The 26,046-nt window shown below is 45.6% G+C and overlaps 1 pseudogene; it reads left to right on the top strand.

Annotated features, from left to right (window-relative positions):
• Window positions 1-1,707: 1,707 nt before the first annotated feature.
• LOC115108940 (cryptochrome-2-like) overlaps window positions 1,708-26,046 on the top strand; it is a 45,738-nt pseudogene continuing 21,399 nt past the window's right edge.

Raw genomic sequence — 26,046 nt, 5'->3', positions numbered from 1 at the left:
ATGGTGAGGGACAGGATGTGGTTGAATGAGGCTAGCCGGAGATTGCCGAGGAGTCTTATTCTGGGCACACACGATGCAGGCGGCAATGATCGCGGAAACGTCAGGAACCAAGGTGGGCCACCAAAAACATTGTTGTACAAAGGCCAGGGTCCAATGGGAGCCATGATGGCAGTCCAGTCGAGAGGAATAAGCCCATTCCAGAAACGGGAAACGATCAGAGTCCGGGACAAACATCCGGTTAGCCAGACCCCACCGTCTGGAAAATTCTGCGTCTCACGGACCTGGTTCTCTATACCCCAGATGAGTGCAGCCGCGAGACAAGCGGTAGGGAGGATTGTCTTGGGTCCGATGGTGTAGCAGCGGGGCTATAGAGAAATGACAGCGCATCCGGCTTCACATTCTTGGATCCCGGGCGGTAGGAGGTGGTGAAGTTGAATCGGGTGAATAGCAGGGCCCTTCGAGCTTGCGTGGAGTTGAGGCACTTGGCGGTGCGGAGATATTCCAGGTTCTTGTGATATGTCCATACTATGAATGGGTGTTCCGCCCATTCTAACCAGTGCCTCCACTCCCCCAACGCCATCTTCACAGTGAGTAGTTATTGGTTATCCATGTCATAACTCCTTTCCGTTGTATTGAGACAATTGGAGAGAAAAGCACAGGGATGCAGTTTTTGGTCTTGGGTTGAACGCTGGGACAGGACAGACCCCACTGCAATGTCTGAGACGTCGATCTCCACCAGGAACTGCCGGGACAGATCCGGATGGATTAGGATGGGGCGGTAATGAATTGGTACTTGAGGTGTGTCCGGTATGCAGCTGGAGACCACATAAACAGGAACTTTGGAGAGGTGAGTGCTGAAAGGGGGGAAGCCAGGGGACTGTAACTCAGATTAACAGGCGGTAGAAATTGGCAAACCCCAGGAAGCGTTGCAACTGCACTCTGGGGGTGGGTTGCGGCCAATCCACAACCGCTCTCCACTTCCCAGGATCCATCTGTATGTTGCCTGCAGTTATGATGTATCCAAGGAAGGAGCGATGGAATTCACATTTCTTCACTTTGACGAACAGCTGCTTCTCCAGAATACGCTGGAGGACATGTTCTTGAGTCGAGTGGGAGTGGGAAAAAAGGAGAATGTCATCGAGGTAGACAAACACGAACCGGTTCAACATGTCATGGAGAACATGGTTAACCAGGGCCTGGAACAGAGGAATGTTGGTCAGTCTGAATGGCATCACCAGGTACTCATAGTGCCTACTAGCCGTGTTAAAGGCGATCTTCCATTCGTCCCCTTCCCATATCCGTACCAGATGATAGGCGTTCCGAAGGTCCAACTTGGAGAAAATGGTAGCCCCATGGAGAAGCTAGAAAGCCAAGGTGATAAGTGGAAGCAGGTAATGTTTTTTAACTGTGATGTCATTCACTTCCCGGTAGACGATACACAGGCGAAGGGCTTTGTCCTTCTCCACAAAGAAGAACCCTGTGCCGGTTGAAGAGGCTGAAGGATGGATACCCCCTGCAGCCAGGGAGTCCTCAATGTATGTCTCCATCACCTTGGTCTCCGCACCCGACAGGGAATAAAGCCGCCCCCTGAGGCAGTGTTGTGCCCGGTAGAAGGTAGATGGCACAGTCATAGGGCCGATGTGGAGTTAGCGAGGTGGCATGGGCCTTGCTGAAAACCTCATGGAGGTCCTGGATACTTCCGTGGGAATGGCGGAGAAGTCCGGGACTTTTCCCAGGCCCACAGGAAGACATCCCAGGGCAGGCTGTGCTGACTTCAGGTAATGAGCATGGCAGAATGGGCTCCAACCCTTGATCGAACCCCCAGTCCAGTCAACAAGGGGATTGTGTCTCTTGAGCCATGAAAACTCCAACACCACTGGTATCTGAGGGGATTCGATAAGTAGAAACTGTATCGACTCGCTGTGGTTGCCTGACACTCGCAGGTTGATAGGAACCGTGTTTTGGGTGACTCTGTGTTAAGATGATTTTTATCAATAAGCACTCAATTATGTATACATTTTAAAATCAGAACTATGACTAAACAGAATACTACTATGTTACTGTATGGATGTATTAATCTTATTATAATCATAATACTGAATGTAATGTGTGTAGTTTTCATCCAGAATTAGAAGGACTGTCTGTTCCTTGTTAGAAACGAATGGAGCTATCGTCAGACTGGCTGGAATGCTGTGTTCCTTACAGGACATCCTGTCTCTACCCAGCGAGGGGAGAGCTTGTAGTAGATTGTTTAACAGGCGGCAGACAATGTGGGAAGGCTTGTGAACTATATTGCCATTATATCGGAGAGAAGGAGGAGCAGCATTCAAAACGCTATGACAAAATGTGATATAAACCAATGTACATAATATTATGATCAGTACTCTCGAGAATAAACGCTATTGATTGATTTTGAGACTGGTCTCTGTCCATTTTATACAAATAAGTATCTTACAAATTCTTAGAAATGGGCACAGTGTTTAAATTGAATTGGTTGATGAACAAATAGGAATATAATTCCTTTAACACTCTGCCAAACTAACGACAATACAGCGCTCTGATGTCCATGGGAATGGAAAGGGGCTGAGTGGGTATTCCCAGCTCAGGCACTAGGGTAGCGTCCATAAAACTCTTATCGGCCCCAGAGTCAATGAATACCCGGAGAGATTTGGACCGGTCACCACACAGCAGGATGGCATGGAGAGGGATACGAGTAAGGGGAGACTGGACATCCTCCGTAATGCCCATCAGCGTACTCACACCTCCTGATGAGCCGGGTCGTTTTACAGGACAGGTAGAAATGTGAAGTCCTGTAGTCCTACAATACAGACAGCTGTTGGTGTTCAGTCTGTGTAACCGTTTGGCAGAAGACAATCTAGCTCTCCCAAGTTGCATAGGTTCCGGAGGAGGCGAGTCGGCAGACCTAGTTGATTCCCGGAGGATCTCGGGTAACCTCGGATTCGCAATGTAGACGCCAAGGACTTCCGGGATTCCTCGATATGAGATGGGATCCATGGATGAGCGAGGGGGAGTGGGAACAGACCTCCTCTCCCTCCCATCTATCAGGATGGTCAAGGCGATGAGAGAGTCGAGATTGATGGGCAGCTCCCGGGCTGCGAGCTCATCTTTCACCTCCTCCGATAACCTGTGAAGAATTGAATGGTTATCGAATGGCTTCCAGGTTCCAGGCACTCTCGGCGGCCAAATTGCAGATATCGACCACATAGTCTGCCACACTATAGGAGTCTTGGCGTAGCCGGAGTAGCTTCCGAGCAGCCTCTCTCCCTGATAATGGAGAATCAAACACTTTCTTCACCCCCACTAATAAACTGAAACACACAGTGGCATGTTGCTCCCACACCGCAGTAACCCAGGCGAGAGCTCTCCCGGACAACAGTGTTATAAGGTACGCTACCTTCGAGCAGTCCTAGGGAAAAGAAAAGAGCTGTAGCTCAAATAATAGGGAGCACTGAGAGAGAAACAACCGACAGGTCCCTGAATCTCCAGCGAAGCATCCCGGACGAGGTGAGCAGAGTTCTCGGGAAGTTGGGGTGGGCTGGGGGGGATGCGCTGCTGACAGCAGGGGTACTGAGAGGCTGGGAGGTTACGGTAGTGTCTGGCTGTCTAACAGACAATCTGTGGACTTGCTCCAGCAATGTATGGAATGCACAGTCGTGGCGTTCCACCAAGGTCTGGAATCCTTCCATGGTTAAATAAAGGGGAAATATATATACAGTGGGGAGAACAAGTATTTGATACACTGCTGATTTTGCAGGTTTTCCTTCTTACAAAGCATGTAGAGGTCTGTTATTTTTATCATAGGTACACTTCAACGGTGAGAGAAAAAAAATCCAGAAAATCACATTTGTATGATTTTAAGTAATTAATTTGCATAGAATAGAATCAATCTTTAGGAAGTTATCATAAATGTTCAATAATGTTCCAACCGGAGAATTCCATTGTCTGTAGAAAAGCAATGGAACGAGAGATACCTCTCATGTGAAATGCACGTGACTGAGAACGAGGCTGCTGCCAGATCCCTTAGTCAAACAGCTCTCATCTGGCCCACCTTCACAGGAGCAGCCTGAAACAACGTTCTAAAGACAGTTGATATCTAGTGGAAGCCTTAGGAAGTGCAAAATAACCCATATCCCACTATGAATTCGATAGGGGCTGTGTTCAAAAACTACAAACTTCAGATTTCCCACTTCATGTTTGGATTGTTTCTCATGTTTTTGCCTGCCATATGAGTTCTGTTATACTCACAGACGTCATCCAAACAGTTTTAGAAACGTCAGAGTGTTTTCCTTCCAATACTACTAATAATAATATGCATATATTAGCATCTGGGACTGAGTAGGAGGCAGTTTACTCTGGGCACACTATTCATCCAAAAGTGAAAATGCTGCCCCCTATCCCAAAGAAGATTTAGATGGGGCTTTACCTAGCAAAGACTTACAGATTACCTGGAGCCAGTGGGTTTGGCGACGAATATGAAGCAAGGGCCATAGCATACAGGTCGCAGTGGTGGGTAACATATGGGGCTTTGGTGACAAAACGGATGGCACTGTGATTGACTACATTCAGTTTGTTGAGTAGAGTGTTGGAGGCTATTTTGTAAATGACATCGCCGAAGTCAAGAATTGGTAGGATAGTAAGATTTACGGGGTATGTTTGGCAGCATGAGTAAAGGATGCTTTGTTGCGAAATAGAAAGCCGATTCTAGATTTAATTTTGGATTGGAGATGTTTAATGTGAGTCTGGAAGGAGAGTTTACAGTCTAACCAGACATCTAGGTATTTGTAGTTGTTCACATATTCTAAGTCAGAACCGTCTAGAGTGTAGTGATGCTGGACGGGCGGGCAGGTGTGGGCAGCGATCGGTTGAAGAGTATGTATTTAGTTTTACTTGCATTTAAGAGCAGTTGGAGTCCACGGAAGGAGTGCTGTATGACATTGAAGCTCGTCTGGAGGTTGGTTAACACAGTGTCCAAAGAAGGGCAGAAGTACACAGAATGGTGTTGTCTGCGTAGAGGTGGATGAGAGAATCACCAGCAGTATTGATGTATACAGAGAAAAGAGTCGGCCCGAGTATTGATCCCTGTGTCACCCCCATAGAGACTGTCAGAGGTCTGGACAAGAGGCCCTTCGATTTGACACACTGAACTCTGTCTGAGAAGTGAACCTGGTGAGCCAGGCGCAGCAGTCATTTGAGAAACCTAGGCTATTGAGTCTGCCGATAAGAATGTGGTGATTGACAGAGTCGAAAGCCTTGGCCAGGTCAATGAATACAGCTGCACAGTATTGTCTCTTTTTGATGGCGGTTATGATATCATTTAGGACCTTGAGCAAGGCTGAAGTGCACCCATGACCAGCTCTGAAACCAGATTACATAGCGGAGAAGGTACGGTGGGATTTGAAATGATCGGTGATCTGTTTGTTGACTTGGCTTTCAAAGACCTTTGAAGGGTAGGGTAGGATAGAAATAGGTCTGTAGCAGTTTGGGTCTAGAGTGTCGCCCCCTTTGAAGGGGGGTGTTATGCAGATGAGTGAGGACCCAACAGCGATTCAACAGAAACAGTCTTTTAATGTCCAAACAGGGAAAACATAAATCCTCAATCGTTACAGGAGATGTCCAAACAGGGAAAACATAAATCCTCTATCTTTGCAGGAGAGTCCTCCTTCTAGTAGTAGAGGAGAATTGCAGGGCTAGCGGCAACAGACTGCAGGTCCCTCAGGGTAGGCGCGGGCCGTAGAGGACAAAGACACCTGCTCACACGTAGCATCTAACAAAGAGGCAGATTACGACAGGACGGGACAAGGGCAAAGCAAACAAGAATCCGACAAGGACAGAAGCAGAAACAGAGAGAGAAATAGAGACTTAATCAGAGGGCAAAAGAGGAGACAGGTGTGAGAGAGTAAACGATGTCGTTAGGAGAATGGGGAACAGCTGGGAGCAGGAATGGAACGAAAGAGAGAGAGAAAGATAGTAACCTAATACGACCAGCAGGGGGAAACGAAGAGAAGAGAAAGCACAGGGACAAGACATAACATGACAGGGGGGATGACCGCGGCAGCATTCCAATCTTTGGGGATCTCAGACGATACAGAAGAGAGGTTGAACATTCTAGTAATAGGGGTTGCAACAATTTCGGCGGATCATTTTAGAAAGAGAGGGTCCAGATTGTCTAGCCCGGCTGATTTGTAGGGTTCCAGATTTTGCAGCTCATTCAGAACATCAGCTATCTGGATTTGGGTGAAGGAGAAATGGGGGAGGCTTGTGCAAGTTGCTGTGGGGGGTGCAGGGCTGTTGACCGGGGTAGGGGTAGCCAGGTGGAAAGCATGGCCAGCCGTAGAAAAATGCTTATTGAAATTCTCAATTATCGTGGATTTATCGGTGGTGACAATGTTTCCTAGCCTCAGGGCAGTGGGCAGCTGGGAGGAGGTGCTCTTATTCTCCATGGATTTTACAGTGTCCCAGAACTGCCAATTTCTATTTGAAAAAGCTAGCCTTGCTTTCCTAACTGCCTGTGTATATTGGTTCCTAACTTCCTTGAAAAGTTGCATTACGCGAGGGCTTTTCGATGCTAATGAAGTACGCCACAGGATATTTTTGTGCTGGTTAAGGACAGTCAACCATGGGCTATATCTGTTCCTGGTTCAAATGTTTTTTGAAGAATAACCAGAGATCCTCTACTGACGGAATGAGGTCAATATCCTTCCAGGTTGATTAGAAAGGCCTGCTCGCTGAAGTGTTTTTGAGAACGTTTGACAGGGAAGAGGGGTTGTTGTTTGACCCCAGACACATTACGAACGCAGGCAATGAGGCAGTGATCGCTGAGATCCTGGTTGAAGACAGCAGAGGTGTATTTGGAAGGCAGGTTGGTTAGGATGATATCAATGAGGTTGCACATGTTTATGGATTTGGGGTTGTACCTGGTAGGTTCATTGATAATTTGTGTGAGATTGAGGGCATCAAGCTTAGATTGTTGGATGGCTGGGGTGTTAAGCATGTCCCAGTTTAGGTCACCTAAAAGCACGAGCTCTGAAGATAGATTGGAGGCAATCAATTCACACATTGTATCCAGGGCACAGCTGGGGGCAGAAGGTGGTCTATAGCAAGTGGCAATGGTGAGAGAATTGTTTCTGAAATTGTGGATTTTTAAAAGTAGAAGCTCAAATTGTTAGTAGTAAGACAGACCTCTGCAGGCTCTCTCTACAGTAGATTGCAACTCCGCCCCCTTTGGCAGTTCTATCTTGTCGGAAAATGTTATAGTTAAGGATGGAGATTTCAGGGTCTTTGGTGGTCTTCCTAAGCCAGGATTCAGACACGGCTTGGACATTCGGGTTGGCAGAGTGTGCTAAAGTAGTGAATAAAACAAACTTAGGGAGAAGGCTTCTAATGTTAACATGCATGAAACCAAGGCTTTTACGGTTACAGAAGTCAACAAATGAGAGTGCTTGGAGAATGGGAGTGGAGCTAGGCACTGCAGGGCCTGGATTAACCTCTACATCACCAGAGGAACAGTGGAGGGGTAGGAGAAGGGTACAGCTAAAGGCTATAAGAATTGGTCGCCTAGTACGTTTGGAACAGAGAGTAAAAAGAGCAGATTATTGGCCACGGTAGAATATATGCGTGATCAGGGGTATATTCATTCTGCCAATTCTGTCGAAAAATGTTTCTTAAACAGAAGCAAAAGAAACGGGGATAAAAATACCTGAATTTGTCCAATAGAAACTCTCAGGGGATCCTGTTTCCTACTAACAACGTCTGCAGTATCATGGTCAGCCTAGTACCTCCATGGCTTCAATGAGAGGGGGCAGTCGTTCCCCCCTGAGGCTAACATACTGACTTTCTCTGTAGTCATGGTTACTCACCACACTCTAGCCCACTAATATCTGGTTTAATGTAAACTGGACTTACATTGGCCTGTCCCTCTTTACAACAAAAACATGGTGATAAGACTGTCCCCTGATCTTTACTATCAGAGGCTTCACATCCACATCCTGGTTCAACCCTAACCCTAGCCTCAACCACAGCCCTAACCCTAGCCTCAACCACAGCCCTAACCCTAGCCTCAACCACAGCCCTAACCCTAGCCTCAACCACAGCCCTAACCCTAGCCTCAACCACAGCCCTAACCCTAGCCTCAACCACAGCCCTAACCCTAGCCTCAACCACAGGCCTAACCCTAGCCTCAACCACAGCCCTAACCCTAGCCTCAACCACAGCCCTAACCCTAGCCTCAACCACAGCCCTAACCCTAGCCTCAACCACAGCCCTAACCCTAGCCTCAACCACAGCCCTAACCCTAGCCTCAACCACAGGCCTAACCCTAGCCTCAACCACAGCCCTAACCCTAGCCTCAACCACAGCCCTAACCCTAGCCTCAACCACAGCCCTAACCCTAGCCTCAACCACAGCCCTAACCCTAGCCTCAACCACAGCCCTAACCCTAGCCTCAACCACAGGCCTAACCCTAGCCTCAACCACAGCCCTAACCCTATCCTCAACCACAGCCCTAACCCTAGCCTCAACCACAGCCCTAACCCTAGCCTCAACCACAGCTCTAACCCTAGCCTCAACCACAGGCCTAACCCTAGCCTCAACCACAGCCCTAACCCTAGCCTCAACCACAACCCTTACACTAATCCTAGCTTAATATCCAGATCACGGTTCAACCTACTTTTCTCTTTAGACCTGTAAGGTGCTGGAGCTCGCCTCTGCCTGGCTCTCCTTTTATTTATTTTTTATTTTTTATTGAACCTTAATTTAACTAGGCAAGTCAGTTTTAAGAACAAATTCTTACTTTACAATGAGGCCTACCCCGGCCAAACCCTCCCCTAACCCGGACGACGCTGGGCCAATTGTGCTCCGCCGTATGGTCCGTCTCAATTTAACCACTGGAAACGGCATATGTTTTTAGTGATAGACAACCTCTGTCATAGAGACATGTAATAAATCACCTATGTGTTCCCTGGCAAAGACAACCCAACCCTGGCAGGACATGAAATACAGCTAATGTAGCATGGAAACACTAGCACCTGTTCTCCCACAAGGAGGAGGAGGTAGAAGGAAGAAAGAGGAGAGAGGAGAGAAGTTGGAGGAATCTTAACTTTAAGGTGTGGAATTCAAGGTCATTTTGTGTTCAATCACATTGTTCTTTGAAAATCACACACTGTTTCCTGTAATAAAATTTAATTATGCATAATTTCATATAATATGTGATTGTCATCAGTGATTGTTCTTGCTGAGATAAGGGAATATTTTTGCTTTGCATATACTCTTTGATCTACAGCAGATTGTCTCGCAAAAGGAACAATAGAAACCTGCATAGTGCATGCATAGGCTTGCAATATTCCCCGCATACTGATTGCTTTTACATAAAAAAATACATAAAGAAGACTAGCCAAATGCACCAATTGTTGAGTATTACTGAATTCTTAGACAGCTCTGCACTGAATTTTATCTAACAAGTTATGCTTATCTTGTCGTACAGGGCAGCCCAATGTACCTTAAACTCTGCCTTTCATCTACTACATTCAGAGAAGTTGCATTTACTATTATATAATGTGATCGCATCTCAGATAAAAGTCCAAATGTCATCAGCTCCAGGATCTGTGAAATCAAGTTTAATTCACAGTGTTTAGCTGCTCTGAAAAAAAAACTGTGTTACAGAAATAAGGAGACCGCCTTATCTCCTGACTTTATATGACAAGCTATTCATCATAATCCACCGTGGAATATATTATTAGTTCAGGATGGAGGGAATAGGTGGGAGGAATATAGTTACTAAATGGGATCAATATCCCTCAAATGTTTCCCTCTTTGAAGTGTAGGAAAAGGGCACAGTCTGAAAATCAATAACATCTTATGGTTCAAGATAGGAATTTTGGGAATTCATTTTTGGTATTAAAAATATATTTGCAAAGAAGCAGAGAGGTTGTGACTGTGTACTTTTCATTCTCCATTTTGCCAATCTCAGAGAGATTATGGGAATCACAGTATTAGCATGCATTGAAAGATACTGTACTTTCTGTTCACTCTTGATATAGCCCAATGCATTAAAAAGGGATTACCGAAATTGAAGGATTAACAAAATTGAAGAGATATCATCATCCCTGATAGTTCAAATACACAAAAAAAAAGTAAAGTTTCAATGACGAAGACAAAGTCATATTAAAATGCATATAAAATACACATGGACCTGAAATACATCATAAAATACACTAAAATACACAAATACACAAAAATATATATGCTTAAACTCAACTGAATGTATTAGACAACATTTGATTGACAGTTTGAGGCATCCTTGTTTAGTAATTAAACAGTGACAATCAGCATGCTCTGTTTTCTCAACAGAGGAACACTGTCATATAAGGGGGCCTAAGTGGGCCATCAAGTCATATAGTTATACAGCCAGTGATTATACAGTAGATTTGTATTTGTGATTACATTGGTTTTTAAGCAAACTATATTCATAGCAGGGGTGTCATGCACCCCCAAAATCTGAGGGGGCACAATGTACACTATATACAGAAAAGTATGAGGATATTTTCAGCCACACCCATTGCTGACAATTGTATAAAATTGAGCACACAGCCATGCATTGAGCACACAGCCACAGCCAAATATCCATAGACAAACATTGGCAGTAGAATGGCCTTACTGAAGAGCTCAGTGACTTTCAAAGTGGCACCGTCAAAGGATGCCACCTTTTCTAACAAGTCAGTTAGTCAAATTGCTGCACTGCTAGAGCTGCCCCGGTCAACTGTACTGTAAGTGCTGTTATTATGAAGTGGAAACACCTAGGAGCAACAATGGCTCAACCACAAAGTGGTAGGCCAAAAAAGCTCACAGAACGGGACCGCTGAATGCTGAAGCACTTAGTGCGTAAAAATCGTCTGTCCTTCATTGCAAAACTCATTACCAAGTTCCAAACTGCCTATGGAAGAAAATTCCAGACAAGAAATGTTCGTCAGGAGCTTCATCAAATGGCTTTCCATGGCCGAGCAGCCGCACACAAGCCTAAGATAATGATGTGCAATGCCATGTATCGGCTGGAGGGGTGTAAAGCTCGCCGCCATTGGACTCTGTAGCAGTGGAAACACGTTAAAGTGAAATTTTGAATTTATTTACACAATTATTAAAAATGAAAAGTTGAGACCTCCCGACTGGCGCAGCAGTCTAAGGCATTACATCGCAGTGTTGAGGCATGACTAAAGCCTGGGGTTTGATCCCAGGCTGTGTCACAGCCGGCCGTCACCGGGAGGCACATAGGGTGTCGTACAATTGGCCTTGCTCCAGGTTAGGGGAGGATTTGGCCAGGGGGCTTTCCTTGGCTCATCGCGCTCTAGTGACTCCTTGTGGCGGAAAGGGCACCTGCAAGCTGTTGAGTGGTGTTTATACTTCCGGGTTGGAGCGAGCGGTCGCATCTGCACTCGGTCCGCAGGTAGTATTACATTTCATTACATTTCATTATAGTACAACGGTTTGATTTGTCTAATCTTAGCAATTTCTTCTTAGCTAGCTACATAGCCGTCTTTGTATCATAGATAATTGCGTAATTATCGTATTTCGTCGTCCTAACGCAGTCTACACTGCCCCGCAGCTAGCCAGCTAGCTAACGTCCACCGTTAGCTAGTCCACCGTCTACCGATTAGCAGCACAACTATTACACTCAACTGAACGACTTGATTAGTGTAGTGTTAGCTAGCTACATAGTTGTCTTTGCTGTCTTCGTATCCAAGATAATTGTGTAGCTTAGAGTGTGTAGTTTTAGAGTGATTATCTTAATTTACCGAGGTTAGCTAGCCAGCTATTTGTCGTCCTTAACGTAGGAGACACTGCAACCGAATTGAACTTCCTCACTCAACAACCCGGTCGCATTTCGCTTCACAGGTAGTATCACATTTTTCATTTCATTTCATTACAGTACAACGGCTTGATTTGTTTGATCGTAGCTAGCTACATAGCTAGCTACATAGCCGTCTTTGTATCAAAGATAATTGTGTAGTCTTGAGCGATTTCCTTAGTTAGCTAGCCAGCTATTGTCGTTCTTTTAACGCAACGTAACGTAATCAACACTGCTAGCTAGCCAGCTAGCCCCGAATAGCAGCACAGTAGCACAGTAGAAACTATTACACTCAACGGAACGACTTGATTAGTGTAGTGTCAACAACGCAGACACTGCCAGCTAGCCTACATAGTCAACAACGCAGCCTCTGCCAGCTAGCCTACTTCAGCAGTACTGTATCATTTGAATCATTTTAGTCAATAAGATTCTTGCTACGTAAGCTTAACTTTCTGAACACTCGAGACGTGTAGTCCACTTGTCATTCCAATCTCCTTTGCATTAGCGTAGCCTCTTGTGTAGCCTGTCAACTATGTGTCTGTCTATCCCTGTTCTCTCCTCTCTGCACAGACCATACAAACGCTCCACACCGCGTGGCCGCGGCCACCCTAATCTGGTGGTCCCAGCGCGCACGACCCACGTGGAGTTCCAGGTCTCCGGTAGCCTCTGGAACTGCCGATCTGCGGCCAACAAGGCAGAGTTCATCTCAGCCTATGCCTCCCTCCAGTCCCTCGACTTCTTGGCACTGACGGAAACATGGATCACCACAGACAACACTGCTACTCCTACTGCTCTCTCTTCGTCTGCCCACGTGTTCTCGCACACCCCGAGAGCTTCTGGTCAGCGGGGTGGTGGCACCGGGATCCTCATCTCTCCCAAGTGGTCATTCTCTCTTTCTCCCCTTACCCATCTGTCTATCGCCTCCTTTGAATTCCATGCTGTCACAGTTACCAGCCCTTTCAAGCTTAACATCCTTATCATTTATCGCCCTCCAGGTTCAACTCGGAGAGTTCATCAATGAGCTAGATGCCTTGATAAGCTCCTTTCCTGAGGACGGCTCACCTCTCACAGTTCTGGGCGACTTTAACCTCCCCACGTCTACCTTTGACTCATTCCTCTCTGCCTCCTTCTTTCCACTCCTCTCCTCTTTTGACCTCACCCTCTCACCTTCCCCCCCCCTACTCACAAGGCAGGAAATACGCTCGACCTCATCTTTACTAGATGCTGTTCTTCCACTAACCTCATTGCAACTCCCCTCCAAGTCTCCGACCACTACCTTGTATCCTTTTCCCTCTCGCTCTCATCCAACACTTCCCACACTGCCCCTACTCGGATGGTATCGCGCCGTCCCAACCTTCGCCTTCTCTCCCCCGCTACTCTCTCCTCTTCCATCCTATCATCTCTTCCCTCTGCTCAAACCTTCTCCAACCTATCTCCTGATTCTGCCTCCTCAACCCTCCTCTCCTCCCTTTCTGCATCCTTTGACTCTCTATGTCCCCTATCCTCCAGGCCGGCTCGGTCCTCCCCTCCCGCTCCGTGGCTCGACGACTCATTGCGAGCTCACAGAACAGGGCTCCGGGCAGCCGAGCGGAAATGGAGGAAAACTCGCCTCCCTGCGGACCTGACATCCTTTCACTCCCTCCTCTCTACATTTTCCTCTTCTCTCTCTGCTGCTAAAGCCACTTTCTACCACTCTAAATTCCAAGCATCTGCCTCTAACCCTAGGAAGCTCTTTGCAACCTTCTCCTCCCTCCTGAATCCTCCTCCCCCTCCCCCCCTCCTCCCTCTCTGCAGATGACTTCGTCAACCATTTTGAAAAGAAGGTCGACGACATCCGATCCTCGTTTGCTAAGTCAAACGACACCGCTGGTTCTGCTCACACTGCCCTACCCTGTGCTCTGACCTCTTTCTCCCCTCTCTCTCCAGATGAAATCTCGCGTCTTGTGACGGCCGGCCGCCCAACAACCTGCCCGCTTGACCCTATCCCCTCCTCTCTTCTCCAGACCATTTCCGGAGACCTTCTCCCTTACCTCACCTCGCTCATCAACTCATCCCTGACCGCTGGCTACGTCCCTTCCGTCTTCAAGAGAGCGAGAGTTGCACCCCTTCTGAAAAAACCTACACTCGATCCCTCCGATGTCAACAACTACAGACCAGTATCCCTTCTTTCTTTTCTCTCCAAAACTCTTGAACGTGCCGTCCTTGGCCAGCTCTCCCGCTATCTCTCTCAGAATGACCTTCTTGATCCAAATCAGTCAGGTTTCAAGACTAGTCATTCAACTGAGACTGCTCTTCTCTGTATCACGGAGGCGCTCCGCACTGCTAAAGCTAACTCTCTCTCCTCTGCTCTCATCCTTCTAGACCAGGGGTGTCAAAGTCAAATGGACGGAGGGCCAAATAAAAAAATCAGCTACAAGACGAGGGCCGGACTGTTCGAATGTTCATTGAAAAATTTTTAAATGACGCATATAGTCTAGTGAACCTAATTGAACCTACTGAAAACCTAACAAATATATTACAATATGATCAGATAAATAAAGCAATATTTTCTTATGGCTCTGTCAGTAATCTTTAATTTTCAACAGACACAAAAGACAAATTTCCTTTATATAAATATCCCCATAACATGAACATTAAATGAAAGAAACCGGTATTCAAGGCACCATCAGTAGACTATATTTTCTATTTTAGCAAAAGTGGGCTAAATTTACTTCAAAGAAAAAACAATAATAGCAATTTTCTATCATCCACTCAACTGAAATATTTTTAAAATATAATTGGATTGAAATACAAAAAAATAAAGTGCAAAAATCTATTAATCAAAAACAACACTTTGTTTAAGGAGAAGTAACATGCAGTGAAAACAAATATTAAATTTTAACTTTTAAACTTGAACTGAGTAAAAACTCTAAATATGTGATTGCACAGTAATGTTCACTTGTTTGAGGTTGAGGGTGATACTTGGTGGTGTCCCATCTTTTCCACAAGTTCATCAATGTTCGGGGTAAGGCTCTGAGCTGAAGAAATCCTCAGAATTGAGTGGAGGTGTTCAGCAGTAAGTCGACTTCTGTGTGATGTTTTGTTCAGGTTCATCAAAGAAAACAGTTGTTCACACAGGTATGTGCTGCCAAACATAGACAACGTTTGAGCAGCCTGGATGCGCAGCTGGGGCATTGTGCCGGGAGGAAACGGGCGAACTCCGCAGCACCCACTGCCGCATATTTTGCCCTCAGTGCATCATTGCATTGGAGGTCAATCAACTCCATTTGGAGGTTTGGTGGTGAGCTTTCCACGTCAACAGCAAATGGGTTACCGAGCAGTTCCAACCTGCTTTTTGTGCTTCAAAGTCAGCAAATCGGCGTCGAAAGTCAGCGGCAAGCATACCTATTTTATCAGCCAACTGTGTGCTCGGGAACGCACTGGTAGAGAGCTTCTCTTTCATGGTCTGGCAGCTGGGAAAGTGGCTCAAATTTTCTTTCCGCATCTGCGTCTCCCACAGAGTCAGTTTGGTTTTAAATGCCTTCACTGTACTGTACATATCAGAGATGACACGATCCCGACCCTGCAGCTGCAAGTTTATTGCATTCAGATGACTCGTAATGTCACACAGAAAAGCAATTTCACACAGAAACATTTCGTCTCGGAGTTGTGTTGTGTCTTTCCCTTTGCTGTCCAAGAACAGACAAATCTCCTCACGAAGCTCGAAACATCTTTGAAGCACCTTTCCCTGGCTTAGCCATCGCACCTCTGTGTGATAAGGCAAATCACCATGCTCCGTTTCTAACTCCGTCAGAAATGCCTTGAACTGGCGGTGATTCAAACCTTTGGCTCTGATAAAGTTAACTGTGCGCGTGATGATGCTCATTACATGCTCCATTTTCAAGGCTTTACCGCACAACGCTTCCTGGTGTATGATACAATGATAAGCTGTCAGCTCACCTGTCGCGTTTTCCTCTTGCATCTTTTCCCGTATCTTCGCCACCAGTCCGCTCCTGTGTCCACACATCGCAGGTGCTCCGTCGGTTGTCAAACCCACGAGTTTTTCCCAAGGCAGCTCCATCTCATTTACACATCTTGACACCTCTTCATACAAATCATGCCCCGTAGTTGTGCCATGCATAGGACGTAAAGCCAAAAACTCCTCTGTCACGCTTAGGTTGGAGTCCACTCCGCGGATGAAAATTGACAACTGGGCAATGTCAGAAATGTCGGTGCTCTCATCCACAGCCAAGGAATATGCAATAAAATCTTTTCCCTTTTTCACAAGCTGCTCTTTTAGATTGATGGACAACTGGTCTACTCTCTCGGCAATGGTGTTTCTGCTCAGACTCACATTTAAAAAGAGTTGCCTTTTTTCTGGGCAAACTTCGTCACAAACTTTAATCATGCAGTTTTTGATGAAATCCCCTCCGTAAATGGCCGGGCTGATTTAGCGATCTCTTCTGCCAAAATAAAACTGGCCTTGACAGCAGCCTGGCCTTGTGATTTGGCTTTTTTGAACAGAGCCTGTCGAGATTTGAGGCCTCGTTTTAATTCCTCTGCCTTTTGTAGCCTTTGTTCCATGTCCATATTCTTGTTTTTGTCCGCGTGTTTCGTTTCATAATGTCGTCTCAGATTATACTCTTTCAGTACCGCCACACTTTCTCCACACAGAAGACACACAGGTTTTCCAGCTACCTTCGTGAACATATACTCCGACTCCCACCTTGTTTGAAACCCCGGTTCTCAGTATCCACCTTCCGTTTTGCCATTTTTGATGGGTATCTGAAAGTTAATTTTACTGTGATGCTGACGACTGCTGTGCCAATAAATATTGAAATGAAGCAGCCTACTGCTCGGTGCGTCACCTTTGCATTGTGGGAAATGTAGTATTGGTGCGTGTAAAAGATCTGCGGGCTGCCGGCTTGCTGCGGGCCGGTTCTAATAATAAATCAAGATCATCCCAGGGGCCGTAAAAAACCTTCTTGCGGGCCGGATGTGGCCCGCGGCCTTGACTCTGACATATGTGTTCTAGACCTATCGGCTGCCTTCGATACTGTGAACCATCAGATCCTCCTCTCCACCCTCTCCGAGTTGGGCATCTCCGGCGCGGCCCACGCTTGGATTGCGTCCTACCTGACAGGTCGCTCCTACCAGGTGGCGTGGCGAGAATCCGTCTCCACACCACGTGCTCTCACCACTGGTGTCCCCCAGGCTCTGTTCTAGGCCCTCTCCTATTCTCGCTATACACCAAGTCACTTGGCTCTGTCATAACCTCACATGGTCTCTCCTATCATTGCTATGCAGACGACACACAATTAATCTTCTCCTTTCCCCCTTCTGATGACCAGGTGGCGAATCGCATCTCTGCATGTCTGGCAGACATATCAGTGTGGATGACGGATCACCACCTCAAGCTGAACCTCGGCAAGACGGAGCTGCTCTTCCTCCCGGGAAGGACTGCCCGTTCCATGATCTCGCCATCACGGTTGACAACTCCATTGTGTCCTCCTCCCAGAGCGCTAAGAACCTTGGCGTGATCCTGGACAACACCCTGTCGTTCTCAACTAACATCAAGGCGGTGGCCTGTTCCTGTAGGTTCATGCTCTACAACATCCGCAGAGTACGACCCTGCCTCACACAGGAAGCGGCGCAGGTCCTAATCCAGGCACTTGTCATCTCCCGTCTGGATTACTGCAACTCGCTGTTGGCTGGGCTCCCTGCCTGTGCCATTAAACCCTACAACTCATCCAGAATGCCGCAGCCCGTCTGGTGTTCAACCTTCCCAAGTTCTCTCACGTCACCCCGCTCCTCCGCTCTCTCCACTGGCTTCCAGTTGAAGCTCGCATCCGCTACAAGACCATGGTGCTTGCCTACGGAGCTGTGAGGGGAACGGCACCTCAGTACCTCCAGGCTCTGATCAGGCCCTACACCCAAACAAGGGCACTGCGTTCATCCACCTCTGGCCTGCTCGCCTCCCTACCACTGAGGAAGTACAGTTCCCGCTCAGCCCAGTCAAAACTGTTCGCTGCTCTGGCCCCCCAATGGTGGAACAAACTCCCTCACGACGCCAGGACAGCGGAGTCAATCACCACCTTCCGGAGACACCTGAAACCCCACCTCTTTAAGGAATACCTAGGATAGGATGAAGTAATCCCTCTCACCCCCCCCCCCCCTTAAAAGATTTAGATGCACTACTGTTCCACTGGATGTCATAAGGTGAATGCACCAATTTGTAAGTCGCTCTGGATAAGAGCGTCTGCTAAATGACTTAAATGTAAAATGTAATGTAAATGTGTTTCCTTGGTGCGGGTCATGTTCCATAGGATGCATGACTTGATCTTTGCCTCTCCTGAGCCCATTGGGGAGTTGCAGCGATGGAGACAAGATCATAATTGGATCGCAATTGGATATCATGAAATTGGTAAAACTACAACGAAGCTGAAATGTCTTGAGTCAATAAGTATCAATGTCAATGCCAATGTCACAAAGTGCTGTACAGAAACCCAGTCTAAAACCCCAAACAGCAAGTAATGCAGATGTAGAAGCATGGTGGCTAGGAAAAACTCCCTAGAAAGTCCGGACCCTAGGAAGAATCCTAGAGAGGAACCAGGCTCTGTGGGGTTGCCAGTCCTCTTCTGGCTGTGCCGGGTGGAGATTATAACAGAAGATGGCCAAGATGTTCAATCGTTCATAGATGACCAGCAGGGTCAGATAATAATAATCACAGTGGTTGTAGAGGATGCAACAGGTCAGCACCTCAGGAGTAAATGTAAGTTGGCTTTTTACAGCCGATCATTCAGAATTAGAGACAGCAGGTGCGTCAGAGAGAGAGTCCTTAACAGCAGCTCCGGGACAAGGTTGCACATCCAGTGAACAGGTCAGGGTTCCATTGCTGCAGGCAGAACATTTGAAACTGGAGCAGCAGCATGACCAGGTGGACTGGGGACAGCAAGGAGTCATCCGGCCAGGTATTCCTGAGACATGGTCCTAGGGCTCAGGTCCTCCGAGAGAGAGAACGAAAAAGAGAGAAAGAGAGAATTAGAGAGCATACTTAAATTCACACAGGACACTGGATAAGATGGGAGAAGTACTCCAGATATAACAGACTGACCCTAGCCCCCCGACACAAACTACTGCAGCATAAATACTGGAGGCTGAGACAGGAGAGGTCGGGTGACACTGTGTCCCTGTCTGACAATACCCCAGGACAGAGCCAAACAGGCAGGATATAACCCTCCCCCACTTTGACAAAGCACAGCCCCCATACCACTAGAGGGATATCTTCAACTACCAACCTACTACCCTGTGTCAAGGCCGAGTATAGCCCACGAAGATCTCCCTCACGGCATGAACCCAAGGGGGGCACCAACCCGGACAGCAAGATCACGTCAGTGACTCAACCCACTCAAGTGACGCACCCCTCGTAGGGATGGCATGGAAGAGCACCAGTAAGCCAGTGACTCAGCGCCCATAATAGGGTTAGAGGCAGAGAATCCCAGTGGAGAGAGGGGAACCGGCTAGGCAGAGACAGCAAGGGCAGTTCGTCGCTCCAGTCCCTTTCCGTTCACCTTCACACCCCTGGGCCAGGGGTGTGAAGGTAGGTACTCAATCATAGGACCTACTGAAGAGATGAGTCTTCAATAAAGACTTAAAGGTTGAGACCAAGTCTGCGTCTCTCACATGGATAGGCAGACCATTCCATAAAAGTGGAGCTCTATAGTAGAAAGCCCTGCCTCCCACGGTTTGCTTAGAAATTCTAGGGACAGTAAGGAGGCCGGCGTCTTGTGACCATAGCGTACGTGTAGGTATGTACGGCAGGACCAATATTCCACGCCTTTGATATTGCAAGCTTAAATAAGTTCAAGAGTCAAATTAATGTGCTTAACACGTCGCATGGACTCCCTCTTTGTGCAATAATAGTGTTTAAAATTCTTTTTGAATGACTATCTCATCTCTGTACTGTCTCTCAGTCAAGGAGTGAATTTCAAACACATATTCCATCACAAAGACCAGGGAAGTTTTCCAATGCCTCGCAAAGAAGGGCACCTATTGGTTTATGTAAAAAGCAGGCAATGAATATCCCTTTAAGTATGACAAATGTATTAATTACACTTTGGATGGTGTATCAATACACCTAACTCAGTTGCCGGAGAGGAAGGAAACTGTTTAGGAATTTCACTATGAGGCCAATGGTGACTTTAAAACAGAGTTTAATGACTGTGATAGGAGAAAACTGAGGATGGATCAACAACATTGTAATTACTGCACAATACTAACATAAATGGCAGAGTGAACAGAAGGAAGCCTGTAAAAAAATATGCATCCTGTTTGTAATAAGGCTCTAAAGTAAAACAGAAAAAAATGTGGCAAAGAAATTAACTTTTTATTTTTGGGTACATCACTGACTACCACTCTTCATATTTTCAAGCATGGTGGTGGTTGAATCATGTTATGGGTATGCTTGTCATCTGCAAGGACTAGGGAGCTAAGCACAACCAAAATCCTAGAGGAAAACCTGTTTCAGTCTGCTTTCCAACAGACACTGGGAGACAAATTCACCTTTCAGCAGGACAATAACCTAAAACACAAGGCCAAATATATACTGGAGTTGCTTACGAAGACGACATTGAATATTCCTGAGTGGCCTAGTTACAGTTTTGATTTAGATCGGCTTGAGAATCTATGGCAAGAATTGAAAATGGCTGTCTAGTAATGAACAACAACCAAAGGATTTTTAAAAGAATAATGACCAAATATTGTACACCAGGTGTGCAAAGCTCTTAGAGATTTACCCCCAAAAGACTCACAGCTGTAATCGCTGCCAAATGTGATTCTAACATGATAGACTATGGTTTTCCAAATATCTCAACAGTGCTATTTGTAGTGTTAATTTTATATAAATGATGTGATTTTTCAGCCATTCCTGAACCAGTGACCAAAAACAAGCTACAGTGCATTCAGAAATTAGGGGGTTGAATATTTATCTAATCAAGATATATTACTGTTTTATATTTCATACATTTTTTACAATTGTTCACATTTTTCTTCACTCCATTAACTTTACAGAGTATGTTGTGTAGACCGTTGACTAAATCCCACCTTGTAACACAGCAAAATGTGGAAAAAGGTCAAGGGGTGTGAATACTTTCTGAAGGGACTGTATACTGTCACAATCACAAAAGCCATATATTTCTCTTGCAGTAGATGACACTGACAGCAGCTGGCATGCAGGCTCATGTTGGATGTGAAGTTAGAGCAGCACATCCACCTCAATGCTGCCACATCTATTAGTTATTTCTGTTTGAAGCTCTGCCCAACCACAGTCACATTTACTCAGATCATATCAATAAGCTGTCCCCATAAAGTGGATACACTCGCCACCTGGTGGTTAAATCAACTCACACCTGAAATCAAAATACTGTAACTGTACATTTCTCCATCATTTTCTCTCTTGATGGGATCTGAATCATGGAAAAAGGGAAGGGGTCTGAATAATTTCTGAATGCACTGTAGCTTGTTTTTGGTCACTGGTTCAGGAATGGCTGAAAAATCACATCATTTATATAAAATTAACACTACAAATAGCACTGTTGAGATATTTGGAAAACCATAGTCTATCAATCAACAATATAATCATACTTTTAGTAAAAATATTTATCTTTAAAAAAAATGCGATTTTACTGGTTCAGAATTTATGCAAAACATCACAGCACTGTTGAAAAATATAGAGGGCAGTTTACGGAGAAAGGTGGGATGGACTGAGAGTAGCTGAGGGGTGGGTTTTTGAGCTCACTTTCCATAATAGTTATGACTGAAAACACAATGTTTAATGTATCTATCTATCAAGATATACTGTCACACCCTGATCTGTTTCACCTGTCTTTGTGCTTGTCTCCACCCCCACCAGGTGTGTCCCATATCCCCTCATTATCCCCTGTGTATTTATACCTGTGTGCTCTGTCTGTTGCCAGTTAGTTTTGTTCGTCAAGCCTACCAGCGGTTTTCCTCTTGCTCCTGTCTTGTCTATAGTTCCTGTTTTCTAGTTTTCCCAGTTTGACCATTCTGTCTGCCCTGACCCTGAGCCTACCTGCTGTCCTGTACCTTGCCCCACCACATAGTATTATTGACCTGTTCTAGTAATAAACTTGTGTTACTTCGACACTGTCAGCATCTGGGTCTTCCCCAAAACATGATATATAATGTACATCAAAAATCAAATTACTTCATTCTTACTACGTAACTACTGTCAATATTTTTTTTTCTAAATGCCATGTACGTAAAATGTGTGTAGAATGTACATGTAACAACAAAAGAAAAAGATGTAAAAACAATGCTTATTTTGTCCTACAAAGATGGGGGGTGGTGAAGTGGTGGATGGGCCACCTATCTTATAACACACGTCTCCTGCACCACTAGGGGCGTTAAAACTCTAGACTACTTTTATTCTAACCACAGAAACACATAAGGCCCTTAATCATCCTACGTTCTGCAAATCTGACCATGAGTCTATTCTCCTGCTTCCTGTTTACAAACAAAAGCTCAGACAGGAAGTACCAGTGACGCGCTCAATGTCCGATGAAGCAGACGCGAGGCTATAATACTTTTTGCGAGTACAGACTGGTATAAGTTCCAGGATTCATCTGATAACATTGAGGAGTTTACCACATCAGTCACTGGCTTCATCAATAAGTGCATAGACGACGTCGTCCCAACAATGACTATACGAACATATCCAAACCAAAACCATGGATTATAGGAAATATCTGTGCTGGGCAAAAGGCTAGAGCTACCGCTTACAATAAATAACACATAGACATGGACATATACAAGAAAGCACGCTATGACCTCCAACGAGACATAAAAAATGCAGAAGGACAATATAGGAGGAAGGTGGAATCCTATTACACCGGCTCTGACGCGCGTCATATGTGGCACGCCTTGCAGACGATAACGGATTACAAAGAGAAAACCAACCATAAGATGCCCAGTGATGCAGAACTCCCAAACAAGATAAAAGTAATTAATGCTCACTTCGAGGAATACAACACTGAGTCTTGCGTGAAAGCCCCTGTTGTTCCGGATGACTGTGTGATCTCGCTCTCGTGGCCGATGTGAGAAAAACTTTTTAAAAGGTTAACACTCGCAAGGCTCCCGGGCTAGGGTGTGTACTCAAACCATGTGCAGACCAGCTGGCAAGTATCCTCACCCCAGGTGGTAAGGGTAGGTAGCAACACATCTGCCACGCTGATCCTCAACAATGGAGCTCCACAGGGGTGCGTGCTCAGTCCCCTCCTGTACTCCCTGTTCACCCACGACTGCATGGCCAGGCACGACTCCAACACCATCATTATATAGGGAGGAGGTCAGAGACCTAGCCGGGTGGTACCAGAATAACAACCTATCCCTCAACTTAACCAAGACTAAGGAGATGATCGTGGACTACAGGAAAAGGAGGACAGAGTATGCCCCCATTCTCATTGACGGGGCTGTAGTGGAGCAGGTTGAGAGCTTCAAGTTTCTTGGTCTCCACATCAACAACAAACTAGAATGGTCCAAGCATACCAAGACAGTTGTGAAGAGGGCCCGATAAAGCCTATTCCCTCTCAGGAAACTAAAAAGATTTGGCATGGGTCCTGAGATCCTCAAAAGGTTCTACAGCTGCACCATCGAGAGCATCCTGACTGGTTGCATCACTGCCTGGTACGGCAATTGCTCGGCCTCTGACCGCAAGGCACTACAGAGTGTAGTGCACATGGCCCAGTACATCACTGGGGCTACGCTGCCTGCCATCCAGGAACTCAGCACCAGGCGGCGTCAGAGGAAGGCCCTAAAAATTGTCAAAGACCCCAGCCACCCCAGTCATAGACTGTTCTCTCTACTCCGCATGAAAAGCAGTGCCATAGTGCCAAGTCTAGGACAAAAATGCTTCTCAACAGTTTTTACCCCCAAGCCATAAGACTCCTGAACACCCACCACCCGCCAACCCCTCTTTTACGCTACTGCTACTCTCTGGTCATCATATATGCATAGTCATTTCAACCATATCTACATGTACATACTACCTCAATCAACCTGATTAACCGGTGTCTGTATGTAGCCCCGTTACTTTTATAGCCTCGCTACTGTCTTTTTACTGTTGTTTTATTTCTTTACTTACCTATTGTTCACCTAACACCTTTTTTACACTATTGGTTAGAGCCTGTAAGTAAGCATTTCACTGTAAAGTCTACCTAAACCTGCTGTGTTCGGCGCACGTGACAAATAAACTTTGATTTGATTTGATCTATCTGTTGTTGCTAAATCATATTCAAAAGATTAGCCAGCTGGCTAGGTTAGGCTGGTTCTGGGGCTGGATTTGTCATAAGCATTTAGTGAAAAGCCCTGAAAAGGCATTGGCCAGAAAAATATCAGAAGTTACCCACTTTTCCTTATTTTTCTTTGCCACATAACTGCTGCTTATTCTTTGGGTGTCTAGGACGGGTTGTTGTAAAGCACTCTGCGACAATCATTGTTATGAAAAGGGACACATAAATAACATTTGTAAGGAATGATTTTGATGTGCTGCACTGAAGCATTATTTGTTAGAGGATTTGGTCCTTTTCTGTTCCTTTCATCATGAATATCTAAAAACGAATTAGAATTATGTTATCTTGACTGCTAGTGCAATCCTAAAGGATAATTGTGAAGCGCTCCAAAATGGAAATGTGCTCTTCTGAAGTACACTGCTCAAAAAAATTTATGGAACACTTAAACAACACAATGTAACTCCAAGTCAATCACACTTCTGTGAAATCAAACTGTCCACTTAGGAAGCAACACTGATTGACAATAAATTCCACATGCTGTTGTGCAAATGGAATAGACAACAAGTGGAAATTATAGGCAATTAGCAAGACACCCCCAATAAAGGAGTGGTTCTGCAGGTGGGGACCACAGACCACTTCTCAGTTCCTATGCTTCGTGGCTGATGTTTTGGTCACTTTTGAATGCTGGCGGTGCTTTCACTCTAGTGGTAGCATGAGACGGAGTCTACAACCCACACAAGTGGCTCAGGTACTGCAGCTCATCCAGGATGGAACATCAATGCGAACTGTGGCAAGAAGGTTTGCTGTGTCTGTCAGCGTAGTGTCCAGAGCATGGAGGCGCTACCAGGAGACAGGCCAGTACATCAGGAGACGTAGAGGAGGCCGTAGGAGGGCAACAACCCAGCAGCAGGACCGCTACCTCCGCCTTTGTGCAAGGAGGAGCACTGCCAGAGCCCTGCAAAATGACCTCCAGCAGGCCACAAATGTGCATGTGTCTGCTCAAACGATCAGAAACAGACTCCATCAGGGTGGTATGAGGGCACAATGTCCACAGGTGGGGGTTGTGCTTACAGTGGGACACAATCATGAAGTGATTTATACGGAGACTTGATTACACACAGGTGGATTGTATTTATCATCATTAGTCATTTAGGTCAACATTGGATCATTCAGAGATCCTCACTGAACTTCTGGAGAGAGTTTGCTGCACTGAAAGTAAAGGGGCTGAATAATTTTGCACGCCCAATTTTTCAGTTTTTGATTTGTTAAAAAAGTTTGAAATATCCAATAAATGTCGTTCCACTTCATGATTGTGTCCCACTTGTTGATTCTTTACAAAAAAATACAGTTTTATATCTTTATGTTTGAAGCCTGAAATGTGGCAAAAGGTCGCAACGTTCAAGGGGGCCGAATACTTTCGCAAGGCACTGTAAAGGTCAGAACGTGACAGGTGGCTACATTGAACAATCTAAAATATATTTTTATTTGTTTAACACTTTTTTAGTTACTACATGATTCCATATGTGTTATTTCATAGTTTTGATGTCTTCACTATTATCAAAAAAAATAGTAAATAGTACAAACATTTAAGTAGAAAAACCCTGGAATGAGTAGATGTGTCCAAACTTTTGACTGGTACTGTAGATTTTCATTACATGTTGTGCCAGGTCCTGCATGACCTGCTTCCTGTAAAAAAAATAAACAAAAATACAGATATATTCTTTCAATGTTGGGATAAAATTTTCCATGCAATTTTCCATTAATTCAAACCGGATTATGAGATGCCCTTATTTTTTATCAGAATGCAGTGAACATTCTCTGTCTCTCTCTTTCACACACACACACACACACACACACACACACACACACACACACACACACACACACACACACACACACACA

The sequence above is a fragment of the Oncorhynchus nerka genome, linkage group LG25 (genome assembly GCF_034236695.1).
Source record: "Oncorhynchus nerka isolate Pitt River linkage group LG25, Oner_Uvic_2.0, whole genome shotgun sequence".
Taxonomy (NCBI): domain Eukaryota; kingdom Metazoa; phylum Chordata; class Actinopteri; order Salmoniformes; family Salmonidae; genus Oncorhynchus; species Oncorhynchus nerka.
The sequence above is the reverse complement of the archived record's forward strand: the minus strand, read 5'-3'. Positions and strand labels throughout refer to the sequence as shown.